Genomic DNA, 18,312 nt, shown 5'->3' on the forward strand with positions numbered 1-18,312 from the left:
TTTAGAACCATTGGCTTAGAACTCTGGGTTCTTCTGACAGAAAAGTTTGCTATTTCAGGTTCAATTCAATAGTTAGTGGTCAGCATAGTTCCTAGAACATAGCAAATTGTCAGAACAATCATTGAAGAGATGGACATATAAATAATAATAGCAGACTTTTTCTTCTAGATTGTGTCATCAATTTTTGGAGGATTGGAAACATATCTTGTATCCTACTTAGCTCCTCTTCTTTGAATCCCCTTCTGCTATTCCTGCTCTGTTTTAATGCCCTCTTTTCTTTAAAGTAACAATAGTTACGTGGAAAAAGGGATGAGTTTGCATGCCGTCAGACTTTGGTATGCAGTAGAAGTGCCTTCTTCATACTTCCCATTTTGTCACGCAGAATATCAAAAAGACTTAAAAGCTGTGATTTAACAAAGTTAATAATTTTTATTGCTTCATCAGTCAAGTGAAACTGACGTTTTAGAATAACTGAAAGTGCATGTCAGTGAGGAATAAGACTCCTAGTATAGTTTGGTATTGCTGCCTTGATTGGTGCTAAGATGCAAGCAGTTCTACCCATCATTGCTATTGCACTTTCTTTTATTTATTTATTTGTTGTTTGTTTGTTTATTTAAAGAGACCAGGTCTCCTTATGTTGCCCAGGCTGGTGCAGTGGCTATTCACAGGCGTAATCCCACTATGGATCAGCAGGGGAGTTTTGACCTGCTCCATTTCTGACCTGGGCCGGTTCACCCCTCCTTAGGCAACCTGGTGGTCCCCCACTCCTAGGAGGTCACCATATCGATGCCGAATTTAGTGCGGACACCCGATCGACATAGCGCCCTACAGCCCAGAACTCCTGGGCTCAAGCAGTCCTCCCACTTCAGCCTCCCGAGTAGCTGGGACTACAGGCACGTGCCACCGTGCCCGGCGCTATTACTTTCATTGCAGTTGTCAACATGGTGAAAAGGGCATACATACTAAGATGTGGATTCCCACGAGTCTGTGGACTACACTTTGAGAACCACTGGAGTAATCTGAACTCATCCCATTTTTTGTTTGAATGTTCCAACCTGAACTTTACCTCATAAGATTACTTAGCCTGTTTAAAAGTTTTTGGCTGGCTGCGGTGGCTCACTCCTGTAATGACAGAACTTTGGGAGGCCGAGGCAGGCGATCACCTGAGGTCAGGAGTTCGAGGCCAGCCTGGCCAACATGGTGAAACCCCGTCTCTACTAAAAATACAAAGATTAGCTGGGCGTGGTGGCAGATGCCTGTAATCCCAGCTACTTGGGAGGCTGAGATAGGAGAATTGCTCGAACCTGGGAGGTAGAGGTTGCAGTGAACTGAGATTGTGCCATTGCACTCCAGTCTGGGGAACAAGAGTGAGACTTCATCTCAAAAAACAAGAAAAAAGATTTTTATAAATTCAGCAACCTGGTTAGATAAACTCGATCGAGTGTTTAACTGACTTAATCTTATTTTAAAATGTTTTACTAATACAGTGCTTAATCTGTACCCTTCATGATTTTTCATCTGAACACTTTATTGTTTGCTTATACATTCTAACTCTACCCTGATGATTTAAAAAAAAAAAGTTTTAGGCTGGGTGTGATAGCTCACGCCTGCAATCCCAGTGTTAGGAGACCAAGGTGGGAGCATTGCTTGAGCCTAGGGGTTTGAGACCAGCCTGGACAACTTCTGGTTCCATCTCTACAAAAAAAAAAAAAAAAAAAATTAGGCATGGTAACATGCACCTGTAGTCCCAGCTGGAGGCTGAGGTGGGAAGATTGCCCGAGACTGAGGAGGTCAAGGCTGCAGTAGCTGTGATAATGCCACTGCACTCCAGCCTGGGTGACACCAGGTCTTAAAAAAAGAAAAAAGTTTTTAAGGCTTGCATTTCATACTTACTTACTCTGAACAAATCTTTTTTTAAAAATGTAGCACTTGATCTTTATAGAAAATAATTCCCATTAGCAGAAGAAAAATTATGTATTGAATATGATTCTAATATAATTAAAAACATTTCTAAAAAGGAGTCATAAATAGAAATGTCTGCTTTATTAAAGTTGCAGTTTAATACAAACACATGGTATCAGTAAGAACTCTGCCATTGTCAGGATTGGTATAGTTTAGGTATCTTGTTTCTCAGTCCTCAGGCAGCTGCAGTTGCTCCGTGTATCACATTACATAGCTCACCTTCTATTTCCCATGGAAGAGAAAATGAGGCATAGGATGTGCAGTGATCTAATGTTAGGTGCTTCCTTGATTTCATCAATCTTGGTGGATGAATAAGGAAAATATGTTTTAAGCTTTGAAGTGTGATTTCAAGCACTTGATAGTGTTTCAAGCAGTAGTCTTGGTAAGTGGGAGAAGCCAGTGATTTGGCCTACCTTGGGTGGGTAAATGAAACTGCAGGTTGTGATGAAGACCTATCTCAACAGCACATGAGATACATATGAATCCTTGCCTTGGTAATGTTCTAGAGGTAAATATTAGCATAGATCTAAAAATAACCTACCCTTTTAAAATCTGAGATATGATGCCACAGTCACTTGTAGAGTACAAACATGTATAAAAATCTTGCCACACATTGGTTATAGGACACCCACTTCTCAGAAACACCTCATCAGAAAGCACATACGAATCATCAACTGTCAGTGCTTTTCATTTTAATGTGAAGCCAATCAAGAGTACAGTAATACTTTTTTTTTTTTTTTTAAAGAGACAGGATTTCACCATGTTGGTCAGGCTGGTCTCGAACTCCCCACCTCAGGTGATCCACCCATCTTGGCCTCCCAAAATGCTTGGATTAGTAGCGTGAGCTACCACGCCCGGCCTCAGTAATACTGTTGATTCTGCATACCCAAACAAAGTCACAGCAACAAGCACATGAACTAAAGATAACTTCAAGAGAACCTTCATGATAGCAGGTCCAAAGCAGTGACCTCTCAGCATGTAGACAGCAGAATTGCAGTTGATCTTTGGAACATTCAGATCCTGTGAGATGCTTGCAGCAAAAATCTTTGTTTCTGTAGCTTTTTGGAGAAAAGGCAAATAAATTTAGGATTAGTGAAATATTTTCAGCAGGCTCTTTAAAGGAGTTAGAAGTATAAGTTGCACTGTAGTATTACATGTATTTTGTCATCAGGTAGATCATAGAGTAGTTTCTTTGTGAAATTTGGGGCTTCCTTAGGAGTGAGAAGGTACCACTTTCATTTAGTATAGTCCTTAGTTAAGGAAACTTATTAAAATTTCTCATAAAGCAAATTTGAAAATAGAAACAAATTAAGTTTGTGTTACAGATTAGAGGAGTCGTCTTCTTTCTTCTACTTTGTTCTTTTCTCTTCCTCCTCCCTCTTCCTCCTCCTTTTCTTTTTTTTTTCCTTTTCTTTTAAAAACAACAAGGTTTTGCTCTGTAGCCCAGGCTGGAGTGCAGTGGCTCAATTGTGGCTCACTGTGGCCTCAACCTCAGGCTCAAGCAAGCCTCCCACCTCAGCCTCCTAAGTAGCTGGGATCTCAGGGACACACCACCATGCCTGGGCAATTTTTTTTTACTATTTTGTAGAGACAAGGTCTCCCTATGTTGTCCAGGTTGATCTTGAACTCCTGGGATCAAGGAATCCTCCTGCCTCAGCTTCCCAGAGTGCTAGGATTACAGGTGTGAGCCACCACACCTAGCCAGATTAGATTCTTTAAAACTAAATTCTAGATGAGGTATCAGGTTTCTTTTTTTTTTTTTTTTTTTTTTTGAGACGGAGTTTCGCTCTTGTTACCCAGGCTGGAGTGCAATGGCGCGATCTCGGCTCACCGCAACCTCCGCCTCCTGGGTTCAGGCAATTCTCCTGCCTCAGCCTCCTGAGTAGCTGCGATTACAGGCACGCGCCACCATGCCCAGCTAATTTTTTGTATTAGTAGAGACGGGGTTTCACCATGTTTACCAGGATGGTCTCGATCTCTTGATCTCGTGATCCACCCGCCTTGGCCTCCCAAAGTGCTGGGATTACAGGCTTGAGCCACCGCGCCCGGCCTAGGTTTCTTTTAATGTATTGAAATTTTGCTGTATTGATTTTTGCTGGAAATAAGTGGCAGCTGGCCAACCCTAATCTGATCCTCCTGTAAACTCCTCCCTCTCATCTGCTACTCTCTCTCCCTTAATCTGTGCTTTGTTCTTGCTGTTCCTCTGTTTTAAACTATCTTCCTCTGAATATTCCCAAGATTGCTCTCTGATATCCAGATATTGATGTGACTCAGTGAGACTTTCTCTGGCTGCCCTATTTAAAATTATAACCCCCAGTCGAGTGCAGTGCCTCATGCCTACAATCCTATCACTTTGGGAGGCAGAGGTGGGCAGATTACTTGAGCCCAGGACTCAAGTATGAGACCAGCATGGGGAACATGGTAAAACTCAATCGCTACAAAAAATACAACAAGCCAGGCATGGTGGTGCACGCCTGTCCTCCCAGCTTGGGAGGCTGAGATGTGAAGTTCACCTAAGCCCAGGAGGTCAAGCTGCTTTGAGCCATGATTGTGCCACTGCACTCCAGCCTGGCTGACAGAACGAGACACTGTCTCAATAAAATAAAATAAAATAAATTTATAACCCTCAAATTTTCCTCTCCCTTTCTTTGTTTTTCTCCTTAACACATGTCATCTAGCATATCATATATTTTACATGTTTATCTTGTTTATCATTCATTTCCATTCATTAGCATGTGATCTCTGTGAGGACTCGGGTTTTGCCTGCTTACTTTCTCTTTCATTTCCGGTGCTTATATTCAAATTCAACAACCGTGTTAGATAAACTCCACTGAGTGTTTGACTTAATTATTTTTAAAATATATATATTTTTAAATTGTACTTTAATTAATTGAACTTTATTAAATTATTTTAAAATATATATATTTTAAAATTGTACTTTGGGCTCTGGGGTACATGTGCACATCCTGCATCCTGCAGGATTGTTACATAGTTACATACATGCCATGGTGGTTTGCTGTCTCCACCGCCCCTCCCACCACCCCCGTTGCTTACATCAGGCATTTTTCCTGGTGTTACCCCTTCCCATCCTCCTCTCCCCAGCTCTGTCCCTCCCCTCTCCTCCCCCGCCACCTAGCCCAAGTGTTCTCTTCCCTGTGCCCAAGTGTTGTCATTGTTCATTACCTGCCTGTAAGTGAAAACAGATGGTGTTTGGTTTTCTGTTCTTGTGTCAGTTTGCTGAGAATGATGGTTTCTAGATTCATCCATGTCTCTACAAAGGACACGAACTCGTTTTGTATGGCTGCATAGTATTCCATGGTGTATATGTGTCACATTTACTTTGTCTAGTCTATCATTGATGGGCATTTGGGTTGGTTCTAGGTCTTTGCAGTCGTACACAGTGCCACAACGAACATACCTGTGCATGTGTCTTTCTAATAGAACAATTTATAATCCTTTGGGTATATACCCAGTAACGGGATTGCTGGGTCAAATGGAATTTCTATTTCTAGATCCTTGAGGAATCACCACACTGTCTTCCACAGTGGTTGAACTAATTTACACTCCCACCAACAGTGTAAAAGTGTTCCTTTTTCTCCACATCCTCTCCAGCATCTGTTGTCTCCAGATTTTTTAATGATTGCCATTCTAACTGGCATGAAATGGTATCTCAATGTGGTTTTGATTTGCATTTCTCTAATGACCAATGATGATGAGCATTTTTTCATATGTTTGTTGGCTACATAAATGTCTTCTTTTGAAAAGTGTCTGTTCGTATCCTTTGCCCACTTTTGAATAGGTTTGTTTGTTTTTTTCTTGTAAATCTGCTTTAGTTCTTTGTAGATTCTGAATATTAGCCCTTTGTAAGATGGGTAGATTGCAAAAATTTTTTCCCATTCTTTTGGTTGCCAGTTCACTCTAATGATTGTTGCTTTTGCTGTGCAGAAGCTCTTAAGTTTAATTAGATTCCATCTGTCTATTTTGGATTTTGTTGCTGTTGCTTTTGGCGTTTTAGTCATGAAGTCCTTGCCTGTGCCTATGTCCTGTTGCCTAAGTTTTCTTCTAGGGTTTTTATGGTGTTAGTTCTTATGTTTAAATCTTTAATGCATCTGGAGTTAATTTTTGTATAAGGTGTAAGGAAGGGGTCCAGTTTCAGCTTCCTGCATATGTCTAGCCAGTTTTCCCAACACCATTTATTAAACAGGGAACCCTTTCCCCATTGCTTGTTTTTGTCAGGTTTGTCAAAGATTAGATGGTTGTAGATGTGTGGTGTTGTTTCTGAGGCCTCTGTTCTGCTCCATTGGTCTATGTCTCTGTTTTGGTACCAGTACCATGCTGGTTTGATTACTGTAGCCTTGTAGTATAGTTTGAAGTCAGGTAGTGTGATGCCTCCAGCTTTGTTCTTTTTGCTTAGGATTGTCTTGGCTATGTGCGCTCTCTTTTGGTTCCATATGAAGTTTAAAGTGGTTTTTTCCAGTTCTGTGAAGAAGGTCAGTGGTAGTTTGATGGGGATAGCATTGAATCTATAAATTACTTTGGGCAGTATGGCCATTTTCACAATATTGATTCTTCCTAACCATGAGCATCTGTTTGTGGCCTCTCTTATTTTCTTGATCAGTGGTTTGTAGTTTTTGAAGAGATCTTTTACATCCTTTGTTAGTTGTATTCCTAGGTTTTTTTTTAATAGAAAAAAATAGTTCTTCCCTCATTTATTTCATTTTTTACTCAGATGACATTTAAAATGTTTTAATAATAGAGGGCTTAATCTTTACCCTTGATTGTTGAAGGAACACATTAACAAGGTGCTCAAGTATTGGTTGAGTGAATATTTATACGAATATGGATTATGTGGAGACTTGCTTTTTTTTTTGAGATGGAGTTTTACTCTTGTTGCCCAGGCTGGAGTGCAATGGCGTGATCTCGGCTCACTGCAACCTCTGCCTCCTGAGTTCAAGCAATTCTCCTGCCTCAGTCTCCCTAGTAGCTGGGATTACAGGAGCCCGCCACCATGCCCAGCTAATTTTTTGTATTTTAGTAGGGACAGGGTTTCACTGTGTTGTCTAGGCTGGTCTCAAACTCCTGACCTCAGGCGATCCACCCACCTCAGCCTCCCAAAGTGCTGGGATTACAGGCGTGAGCCACTGTGTCCAGCTATGTGGAGGTTTTTTATTGTAATGTTGTAATGAGATTTGGCCCAAAAACTTGCTAATGAAATATTTGTACCCTAACTCCTTGCTGTCCCCTTATTTTCAACTTGATCTTGGCCTACAGTAAGCTAATATATTTATTGAATGGATTTGTCAACCAGTAAAGCTCAATTTTTTCCTGCAGAAATACATTTTTGTTATATGATGTAACAATTATATACATTGAAACAGCCAAGAATTAGTTTTGACTTTTTATAGATTTTACTTAAGAAGATTTTAAAAAATTTTATTGCTCTTTTTTTGAATTCTTCCTATGATCATTTAATAGTCAATTCAAAGCGTTTCATGAAGTCTTGTCAGATAATTCTAAGCTGTAATAATTGTTTCCTCTTAGTTTTTATAACATATTAATATATTAACATACTAATATTTGTAAATCCATTGCATCATTTATTCATTTAACAACACTTATAGACCCATTTACTCTAATTTGCAGGAATATAGTTGCTCATAGTAGCCGCTAATGATCCTTTGAATTTCTGTGGTATCAGTAATAATGTCTCCTTTTTTGTCTCTGATTTTGTTTGAGTCTTCTCTCTTTTTTTCTTAGTCTGGCCAGAGGTTTGTCATAGTCTGGCCAGAGGTTTGTCAATTTTATTTATCTTTTCTAAGAAACCAACATTTGTTTCGTTGATCTTCTGTATTGTTTTCATTTCAAATTCATTTCTTTCTTTCTTTTTTTTTTTTTTTTTTTTTTTTTGAGACTGAGTCTTGCTCTGTCACCAGGCCGGAGTGCAGTGGCGTAGTGTCGGCTCACTGCATCCTCCGCCTCCTGGGTTCAAGTGATTCTTCTGCCTCAGCTTCCCGAGTAGCTGGAACCACAGGCGCGTGCCACCATGCCCGGCTAATTTTTTTGTATTTTTAGTAGAGATGGGGTTTCACTGTGTTGGCCAGGATGGTCTCGATCTCTTGACCTCGTGATCCACCTGCCTCAGCCTCCCAAAGTGCTGGGATTACAGGCGTGAACCACAGCGCCCGGCCTTTTTTTATTTTCAAATTCATTTCGTCTCTGATCTTTGTTACTTCTTCTAATTTTGGGTTTGGTTTGCTCTTGCTTTTCTAGTTCTTTAAGATGCAGCATTAGATTATTTATTTGAAGGTTTTTCTTTTTTGATGTAGGCACTTATAGGTATAAAATTTCCCTCTTAGTACTGCTTTTTGCTGTATCTCATAGGTTTTGACATGTTGTGTTTCCATTATTATTTGTTTCAATAAAAATTTCGGTTTCCTTACTGGCCATTCAGGAGTCTATTATTTAATTTCCATGTGTTTATATGGTTTCCAAAATTCCTCTTGTTATTGATTTGTAATTTTACTCCCTGTGGTGAGAGAAGATACTTGATATTATTTCCATGTTTTTGAATGTTTTAAGACTTCTTTTGTGACCTAACATATGGTCTCTGCTTGAGAATGATCCATGTGCTGAGGATAAAAATGTATATTCTGCAGTTATTGGATAAAAGGTTCTGTAAATATTAGGTCCATGTATCCTATAGTGCAGATTAAGTCTGATGTTTCTTTGTTGATTTTCTGTCTGGGAGATCTGTCCAGTATCTGACCCATGTACTCTGTCAAGATGATGCTTAAGTGCTAGACATAGAAAAAGGAATAAGACATCCGTGCCATCAGGGAATTAAAGGGCTAGATGGGAAGGCAAATATGTAAATGAGTAAATACACGGAATTCTGTGAAGATGATCAGTCCATCTGGAGAGATCAAGGAAGACTTGACTGAAATGGTGACCCTTTTGTTTAGAAAAATTAACAGGAGTTTTCTCAATCGGTAAAAATGAGAGGGGCGTTTTAAGCAGAGGAAAGCCTGGGCACAAACGTGTGGCCGTATGTGGAGCAACATATGTTATCTAATTTGGGGAACCGCAAATAGTGTGTTATGGTGGTTTTGTAGGTGGAAAGGAATTGAGGGCAAGAGGTAAAGTAGAGACTTAGATATAGGAGCTAGATTATGAAAGACCTCATATACTATCAAAAAAAAGATTTTTTTTTTGAAGTGGGGCATCGGGAACCAATGAAGAATTTAAAATACTAGGCTACTTGGGCTTTTTTTTTTTTTTTTTTTTTTTATGGAGTCTCGCTTTGTTGCCCAGGCTGGAGTACAGTGGCATGATCTCGATTCACTGTAACCTCCACCTCCTTGGTTCAAGTGATTCTCCTGCCTTAGCATCTCAAGTAGCTGGGACTATAGGTGACTGCCACCATGCCCAGCTAATTTTTGTATTTTTAGTAGAGATGGTGTTTCACCATATTGGCCAGGCTGATCTCGAACTCCTGACCTTGTGATCTGCCCACCTTGGCCTCCAAAAGTGCTGGGAAATTATTTTGTTGTCTGTGTAGCAGATGTGTTGGAGGAGGGCCAGAATGGATACACGGTTACCACTGGGGAAACTATTGAAGAAAAGAAAGCCAGGGAAGATACTATAAATTAGAGTAGTAACATCTAGAATGAATAGGAAGGGATGGGTTCAAGAGATAATTATTTATTTATTTATTTATTTATTTATTTTTTAAAATATGGGGTTTCTCCATGATGGCCAGGCTGGTCTTGAACTCCTGACCTCAGGTCATCCACCCACCTCGGCCTCCCAAAGTGCTAGGATTACAGGCATGAGCCACCGTGCCCGGTGATAATTACTTATTTATGAGACAGAGTCTCACTCTGTTACCCAGGCTGGAGTGCAGTGGTATAATCATGGTTCACTGCAGCCTCGACCTTCTGGCCCAAGCAATCTTCCTACCTCAGCCTCCTGAGTAGCTGGGACCACACCATACCTGGCTAACTTTTTTGTTCTTTGTAGAGACAGGGTCTCCGTATGTTGCCCAGGCTGGTCTTGAACTCCTGGACTCAAGTAGTCCCCCCGCCTTAACCTCCCAAAGTGCTGGAATTATAGGTGTGAGCTACTATGCCTGGCTACAAGAAATAGTTAGGGTTTGAATTGTTAGGATTCATTGGTGAGTAGAGTGATCCTTACGTGTCTGGGTTTGGATGATTGAGTCTATATATTCAGGCTCAGATGAGGAGATGGAATGCAGAAGACATACTAGGTTTTAGGGAGAAGTAGTTAAAGTCACAAGGGTGGATGAGATCATCCAGTGAGAACCTTTACAGTGAAGAGAGAAGAGGTCATGAGAGAATATGAGACTGGATAAAAGTCACATTTAAGGCCTGGTACTGTGGGTCATGCCTGTAATCCCAGCAAAATGGGAAGCTGAGGTGGGTGGATTGCCTGAGGTCAGGAGTTCGAGACCAGCCTGACTAACATGACAAAACCTGGTCTCTACTAAAAATACAAAAATTAGGTGGGTGTGGTGATGCACACCTGTAGTTCCACCTACTTGGGAGGCTGAGGCAGGAGAATTGCTTGAACCCGGGAAGTGGAGGTTGCACCAATGTGAGCTGAGATCGCACCACTGCACTCCAGTCTGTGCGACACACACAAAAAAGTCACATTTAAGTGACACAGTGAAATAAAGTCCACAAAAGGAGACAGAAAAGAAAGAAGAGGAAAATCAGTGGAAAGTATAAAGTTTTATAGGAGCAGAGGAGGAGTTTTAAAAAGGACTGTTCCTGTGGAAAGGCTAAATAAGAAAGATTTAAGGTGTCTACTAGAGGGCACAACTGGCTTGAGCAATTGGAAACAAGATGCAGGACCCCAACACAGACACTAAGTTGAATGACATGCAAAAAGGGCATCTTACCCCCCAAGGAAAGTCTGAAAGAATTGGAAGAGGAGACAGAAAAGGAGAAGCGCATTCTCCAGCAGTCAGTGGTGACAACATATGAAGATACGACTTTGGAATAGCTGGCGGATCATGAAGACTAGTTTAATGAGGAGGATGACTGTGCTATTGAAATGTTCAGAAGGCAGAGACTGGCTGAGTGGAAAGCAACTAAACTGAAGAATAAATTTGAGAAATTTTGGAGATCTCAGGGAAGTATTATGTCCAAGAAGTTACCAAAGCCAGTGAGGGCTTGTGGGTCATCTTGCACCTTTATAAACAGGGAATTCCCCTCTGTGCCCTGATAAATCAGCACCTCAGTGGACTTGCCAGGAAGTTTCCTGATGTCAAATTTATCCAAGCCGTTTCTTTTTTTTTTTTGAGACGGAGTCTCGCTCTGTCGCCTAGGCTGGAGTGCAATGGTGCACTGTCGGGTCACCATAACCTCCGCCTCCTGGGTTCAAGTCATTCTCCTGCCTCAGCCTCCCAAGTAGCTGGGATTACAGGTATGCACCACCATACCTGGCTAATTTTTGTATTTTTTTAAAGTAGAGATGGGCTTTCACCATGTTGGTCGGGCCGGTCTTGAACTCCTGACCTCATGATCCACCCACCTCAGCCTCCCAAAGTGCTGGTTTTACAGGCGTGAGCCACTGTGTCCGGCCAAGCCATTTTGACAACCTGCATGCCCAACTATCCTGATAGGAATCTGCCCACAATATTTGTTGACCTGGAAGGAGATATCAAGGCTCAGTTTATCAGTCCTCTGGTGTTTGGCAGCATGAACCTGACAGGAGATGAGTTGAAGTGAAAACTGTCTGAATCTGAAGTAATTAAGACAGACCTGGAGGAAAACCCTAAGAAACTGATTGAAGATGTGTTGCTATCCTCAGTTAAGTGCTCTCTCCTCGTAAGGAGGGACAGCGATTCCAAGGGTGACTGAGGCTGCAGCTGCTATCACATGCCAAACTTTCTTGTGAAAAATTGTCTGCATTTTTTAAAGAAGGAAAAAGCAAGAATGAATCCTTCTGGTTTTAGTTTTATATAAATTATGTTTCAAATCTTTACATTTTAGAAATAATCATTGCTGGAAATTCTGTTAGATATTTTAGAACTTTTTAAAAAAATTATAGTATTTCCTCAAAAAAAAAATTAAAACCAGCTATTGGTATGGCAAATGTCTATTTTCCTCAAATATATTTTAAGTAAGCCATAAAACCTAGTTACTATTTTTTGGCATATAACTATAAAAGGAAATACTTAGTTTTGGCTGAGTGCGGTGGCTCACGTCTGTAATCCCAGCGCTTTGGGAGGCCAGGGTGTGCGGATCACCTGAGGTTGGGAGTTTGAGACCAGCCTGACCAACATGGAGAAACCTCGTCTCTACTAAAAATACAAAAATTTAGCTGGGCATGGTGGTGCATGCCTGTAATCCCAGCTACTCAGGAGGCTGAGGCAGGAGAATCACTTGAACCTGGAAGGTGGAGGTTGCAGTGAGCTGAGATTGCACCATGGCACTCCAGACTGAGAAGAGCAAACTCCATCTCAGAAAAAAAAAAAAAAAAGAAAAAGAAAAAAAGAGAAATATTTAGTTTTAAATAAACGTGAATGAATTTTTAAAAACAGTGTCTATTAGGATTGACAATTAGAAAGTCATTGATGACCTTAGGTAGAGCAGTTTTAGTAGATTGAAAGTAAGAAGATGGGTTAGTAATTTTTTTTTTTTTTAAAGAATGTGGCTGTGAAATGAAGGTAAAAGGACAGTAATTAGAGGGAAATATAGGGTTGAAGGAGAGGTTTTAATGTTTGTTATCAAAAGATATTGAGGATGTTTGCAGACCATAAAAGGGAAAGTTTGAAAAGAAAGGACACAGGCATTTAGAGTAAATGTAGATTGTAAAGTAGATTGTTTCAAAATTAATTAATGTATATATTGGGACATAAATTAATCAGTTAAATAGACTATGCATGTTTGGGATATATGTTTGTTGTAACTTATTAAAACAGCAACCACCAACACATAGAATACTCAAACTCAATTTTAGAAGTCATAGGAAACTAAGATTTTCTAGACCAGTTCCTTCATTGAACATATGAGGAAATTGAGACCTGTGTTTGTACTTTTGCCATTTAAGTTATTAATTTTATTCAAAATTATTTATTTGTTTGTTTGTTTGCTTGTTTTTGAGCTGGAATCTCACTCTGTCACCCAGGCTGGAGTGCAGTGGTACGATCTCGGCTCACTGCAATCTCCGCCTCCCAGGTTCAAATAGTTTTCCTGTCTCAGCCTCCCAAGTAGCTGGGATTACAGGCATATGCCACCACATCTGGTTAATTTTCTTTGTATTTAGTAGAGATAGGGTTTCACCATGTTGCCCAGGCTGGTCTCAAACTCCTGAGCTCAAGCAATCTACCTGCCTCGACCTCCCAAAGTGCTAGGATTACAGGTGTGAGCCACTGCACCTGGCCTCAGCTGTATCTTTAATATATAAGCTTGTCAGAGCTTTTCTTTTTATAAAAATGATTTTTAAAAGACATGGTAAGGTAGAGTAGGGCTGCAGAGAAGAACATCATGGAGTTATGTGATAAACTCAGACAGCTGTCAGGTGATTCGATATAGTTTACCTTTTTAGCTTGCAGCTTTGAATTAGGTCATTTCATGGTTCTATTTGTCTTTTTGGCATTTCTTTAATGACAAGTGTAGATGCCTCCCTGGCATGGTGTTCTTGTTATAGTTTGCTTAGGATGGTGTTGGAGAAAGTGTTACTTTTGCCCAAATATTATTTGTAGTATTTTTTAAATTACCAGGTCAGTATGATTATTTTTGTGACCTACACTTAAAAAACTTTCAAGGAAGGCTGGGCGCGGTGGCTCAAGCCTGTAATCCCAGCACTTTGGGAGGCCGAGGCGGGTGGATCACAAGGTCAAGAGATCGAGACCATCCTGGTCAACATGGTGAAACCCCGTCTCTACTAACACAAAAAATTAGCTGGGCACGGTGGCGCGTGCCTGTAATCCCAGCTACTCAGGAGGCTGAGGCAGGAGAATTGCCTGAACCCAGGAGGCGGAGGTTGCAGTGAGCCGAGATCGCGCCATTGCACTCCAGCCTGGGTAACGAGTGAAACTCCGTCTCAAAAAAAAAAAAACCAAAAAACTTTCAAGAAAAAAAAATTTTTTTTCACATAGAGTTTCACTCTTGTTGCCCAGGCTGGAGTGCAGTGGCACGATCTCAGCTCATTGCAACCTCCGCCTCCCGGGTTCAAGCGATTCTTCTGCCTCAGTCTCCCAAGTAACTGGGATTACTGGCGCCTGCCACCACATCTGGCTAATTTTTTGGTGTATGTTTTAGTAGAGATGGGGTTATATCATGTTGGCCAGGCTGGTCTCGAACTCCTGACCTCAGGTGATCCACCTGCCCCTGCCTCCCAGAGTGCTGGGATTATAGGGGTGAGCCACCATGCCTGGCCAGGAAAATAATTTTGAAGTCAACCTTTTCCATTTTTTTGCTGTGGTGGATGAGTGGTCCTGAATCAGATACCTAATGGCAACAGCAAAGAAACAAATTGTTCCTTGACTCTCTGGGATGATTATTCCAGAGGACCATACTTTAGATTGAACAGTTACTAATGTTCAGTGTAAAAGAATTGACAAACTGGGTGTGGTGGCCTATAATCCTAGCTACTTGGGAGGTTGAGGAGGACGGATTACTTGAGGCCAGGAGTTAGAGACCAGCCTGGACAACATAGCGAGACCTTGTCTCAAAAACGAAGCAACGTCTGGTCACACAAAGACTGGCTCATGCCTGTAATCCCAGCACTTTGGGAGGACAAGGGGGAGGATTGCTTGAACTCAGGAGTTTGAGACCAGCCTGGGTAGCATGAGACCCTGTCTCTAAGCAAAACAAAACAAAACAAAAAAATAATTGATAAAATGTTTTGCAAATCCAATGACCTATAACATTTTTTGTTTCTTCGTTTGGGAGTGGAACTGTTGGGTCTGCCTCCCCATTGAAGTACTATCTCCCCACTTGCCAACACTCATCCCAGGTTTATACTCTTCTTAAGAAGTGTTCAGTGATTTATTTTATTTTACTTTATTTTTGAGACGGAGTTTCGCGCTTGTTGCCCAGGCTGGAGTGCAATGGCGCAATCTCAGCTTACTGCAACCTCCGCTTCCTGGGTTCAAGCGATTCTCCTGCCTTGCCTGGCTAATTTTGTATTTTTAGTAGAGACGGGGTTTCTCCACATTGGCCAGGCAGATCTCTAATTCCCGACCTCAGGTGATCGACCTGCCTCCCAAAGTGCTGTGATTACAGGCGTGAGGCACCGCGCCTGGCCCAGAGGTGTTCAGTAATTTAATACCTACTAGTCCAGCTTTTTCATTTAAGAGGGGATAATTATTACACCTTACAGAGTGCTTTCACTTTTGATTTTCGTAACAATCAAAGAACTGGAGCAGATATTTTTATTATCCTTGTTTAAGAGGAGAAAAAAAGAGGTAGAAAGAAGCTAGGCAACTTTTCTAATGTCATACCATGCTAAAAGATTGTAAATTCCCATGGAAAGACTTATTCTGACAAAATTATCAATGCTTAGTATAGGTATTTTTGTAAAATTAAAAATGAAATTTTAAGCCTGGGAAATGTTATTGAGGAATATCTAAAATTCTGTTGCTTAGCTCTGTTAAGTAGTTGTAGAGTATTATTCCCTAATTAATAAACCAAACAAGTAAAATATGCTACTTATTGAGCTGGAAGTTTTAACATAGAGCATTGCTAAGCACTTTTAAGTCCTTTATTAAAAATAAAATTGCCTAGATGCAGAAAAGACTTTTGATAAAATTCAACCTGCTGACTAGGCACAGTGGCTCATGCCTGTAATCCCAGCACTTTGGTAGGCTGAGGTGGGTAGATTACTTAGGGTCAGGAGTTCAAGACCAGACTGGCCAACATGATGAAACCTCATCTCTACTAAAAATACAAAATTAACCGGGCATGGTGGCAGGTGCCTGTAATCCCAGTTACTCGGGAGGCTGAGGCAGGAGAATTGCTTGAACCTGGGAGGCGGAGGTTTCAGCGAGCCAAAATCATGCCATTGTACTCCAGTCTGGGCAACAGAGTGAGACTCTGTCTCAAAAAAACAAAAACCAAACAAACAAAAAAACCTCTCAGTAAACTAGGTATTGAAGGAACATACCTCAAAATAGTAATAGCCATCTATGGCCAACCCACAGCCAACTTCATACTGAATGGGCAGAAGCTGGAAACATTCCCTTGAAAACTGGCACAAGACAAGGATGACCTTTTTTTTTTTTTTTTTTTGAGACGGAGTTTCGCTCTTGTTACCCAGGCTGGAGTGCAATGGTGCGATCTTGGCTCACCGCAACCCCCGCCTCCTGGGTTCAGGCAATTCTCCTGCCTCAGCCTCCTGAGTAGCTGGGATTACAGGCACGCGCCACCATGCCCAGTTAGTTTTTTGTATTTGTAGGTAGAGATGAGGTTTCACCACGTTGACCAGGATGGTCTCGATCTCTTGACCTCGTGATCCACCTGCCTCGGCCTCCCAAAGTGCTGGAAGGATGCCCTTTTTCATTACTCCTATTCAACATAGTATTGGAAGTCCTGGCCCGGTAAGGCAAGAGAAAGAAAGGGATTCCAGACAGGAAGAGAGGAAGTAAAACTATTCATGTTGGCAGATGACATGATTCTGTATCTAGAAAACCTCATAGTCTTGACCCAAAAGCTCCTTCAGCTGATAACTGCAGCAAAGTTTCAGGATACAGAATCAACACAGAAATCACTAGCATTCCTAGACCCCAATAACAGCCAAGCTGAGAGCTAAATTAGAAACACAATCCCATTCACAATTGCCACAAAAAGAATAAAATATTAATACCTAGGAATACAGTTAACCAGGGAGGTAAAAGATCTCTACAATGAGAATTACAAAATATTGCTCAAAGAAATTAGAAATGACATAAACAAATGGAAAAACATTCCATGCTTATGGATAGGAAGAATAAATATCATTAAAATGGCCATACTGCCTAGAGCAACTTACAGATTCAATGCTATTCCTATCAAACTATCAGTTGCATTCTGTCTACATAGAACTAGAAAAAAGTATTTTAAAATTCATATGGAACCAAAAAAGAGCCCCCAAACCAAGACAATCCTAAGCAAAAAGAACAAAGCTGGAGGCATCATGGTACCCCACTCAAACTATACTACAGTGCTACAGTAACCAAAACAGCATGGTGCTAGCACAAAACAGGCACTTAGACCAATGGAACAGAATAGAGAGCCCAGAAATAAGGCCCACATCTACAACCATCTAATCTTCAACACAACTGACAGAAACTAGCATGGGGAAAGGACTTCCTATTTAATAAATGGTACTGGGATAACTGGCTAGCCATATGCAGAAGATTGAAGCTGGACCCCTTCCTTATATCATGCACAAAAATCAACTCAAGATGGATTAAAGACTTAAATGTAAAACCCAAAAGTATAAAAACCCCAGAGGAGAGCCTAGGCAATACATTTTGGATGTAAGAACTGGCAAAGATTTCATGATGAAGACCCAAAAGCAATTTCAACAAAAGCAAAAATTGACAAATGGCATCAAATTAAACTTAAGACCTTCTGCACAGCAAACTACTAACAGAGTAATCAGACAGCCTACAGAATGGGAGAAAAGTTTTGCAAACAATGCATCTGACAAAGATCTAATATCCAGCATCTAAAAGAAACTTGAACAAATTTACAAGAGAAAAACAGTCCCATTAAAAAGTGGGCAAAGGACATGAACACTTTTCAAAAGAAGACATACATGTGACCAACAAGCATATGAAGGAAAGCTCACCATCACTGATCATTAGAGAAATGCAAACCAAAACAACAATGAGATACCATCTCACACCAGTCAGAATGGCTATTGTTAAAGAGTAAAAAAATAACAGGTGCTGGCAAGGTTGTGGAGAAAAGGGAATGTTTATACATTGTTGGTGGGAGTGTAAATTAGTTCAACCATTATGGAAAATGATTCCTTTACACAGTGATTCCATTGTGTTGTGATTCCTCACAGAGCTAAAAACAGAACTACCATTTGACCAAGCAATCCCATTACTGTGTATATACCCAAAGGAAAATAAATTGTTCTACTGTAAAGACACATGCATGCATATGTTCATTGCAGCACTATTCACAATAGCAAAGACGTGGAATCAACCTAAATGCCCACGAGTGGCAGATTGGATAAAGAAAATGCAGTACATACAAACCATGGAATACTGTGCAGCCATAAAAAAGAACAAGACCATGTGCTTTACAGGAACATAGTTGGAGCTGGAGGCCATTATACTTAGGAAACTAATGTAGAAACAGAAAACCAAATACCACATGTTCTTTA

General features: G+C 40.7%; 1 protein-coding gene and 1 pseudogene across 2 annotated transcripts in view; both read left to right on the forward strand.

Moving 5' to 3' along the window:
* The window catches only part of ZFYVE9 (zinc finger FYVE-type containing 9), a 213,025-nt gene that overhangs the window by 27,789 nt on the left and 166,924 nt on the right, over positions 1-18,312 (forward strand). The gene's annotated exons all lie outside the window — the stretch shown is intronic.
* Positions 8,508-11,904, forward strand: LOC105705057 (phosducin-like protein 3; annotated as a pseudogene).

This window comes from Aotus nancymaae, unplaced genomic scaffold (assembly GCF_030222135.1).
Source record: "Aotus nancymaae isolate 86718 unplaced genomic scaffold, 86718_ANA_hifiasm-v0.15.2.pri h1tg000007l, whole genome shotgun sequence".
Taxonomy (NCBI): domain Eukaryota; kingdom Metazoa; phylum Chordata; class Mammalia; order Primates; family Aotidae; genus Aotus; species Aotus nancymaae.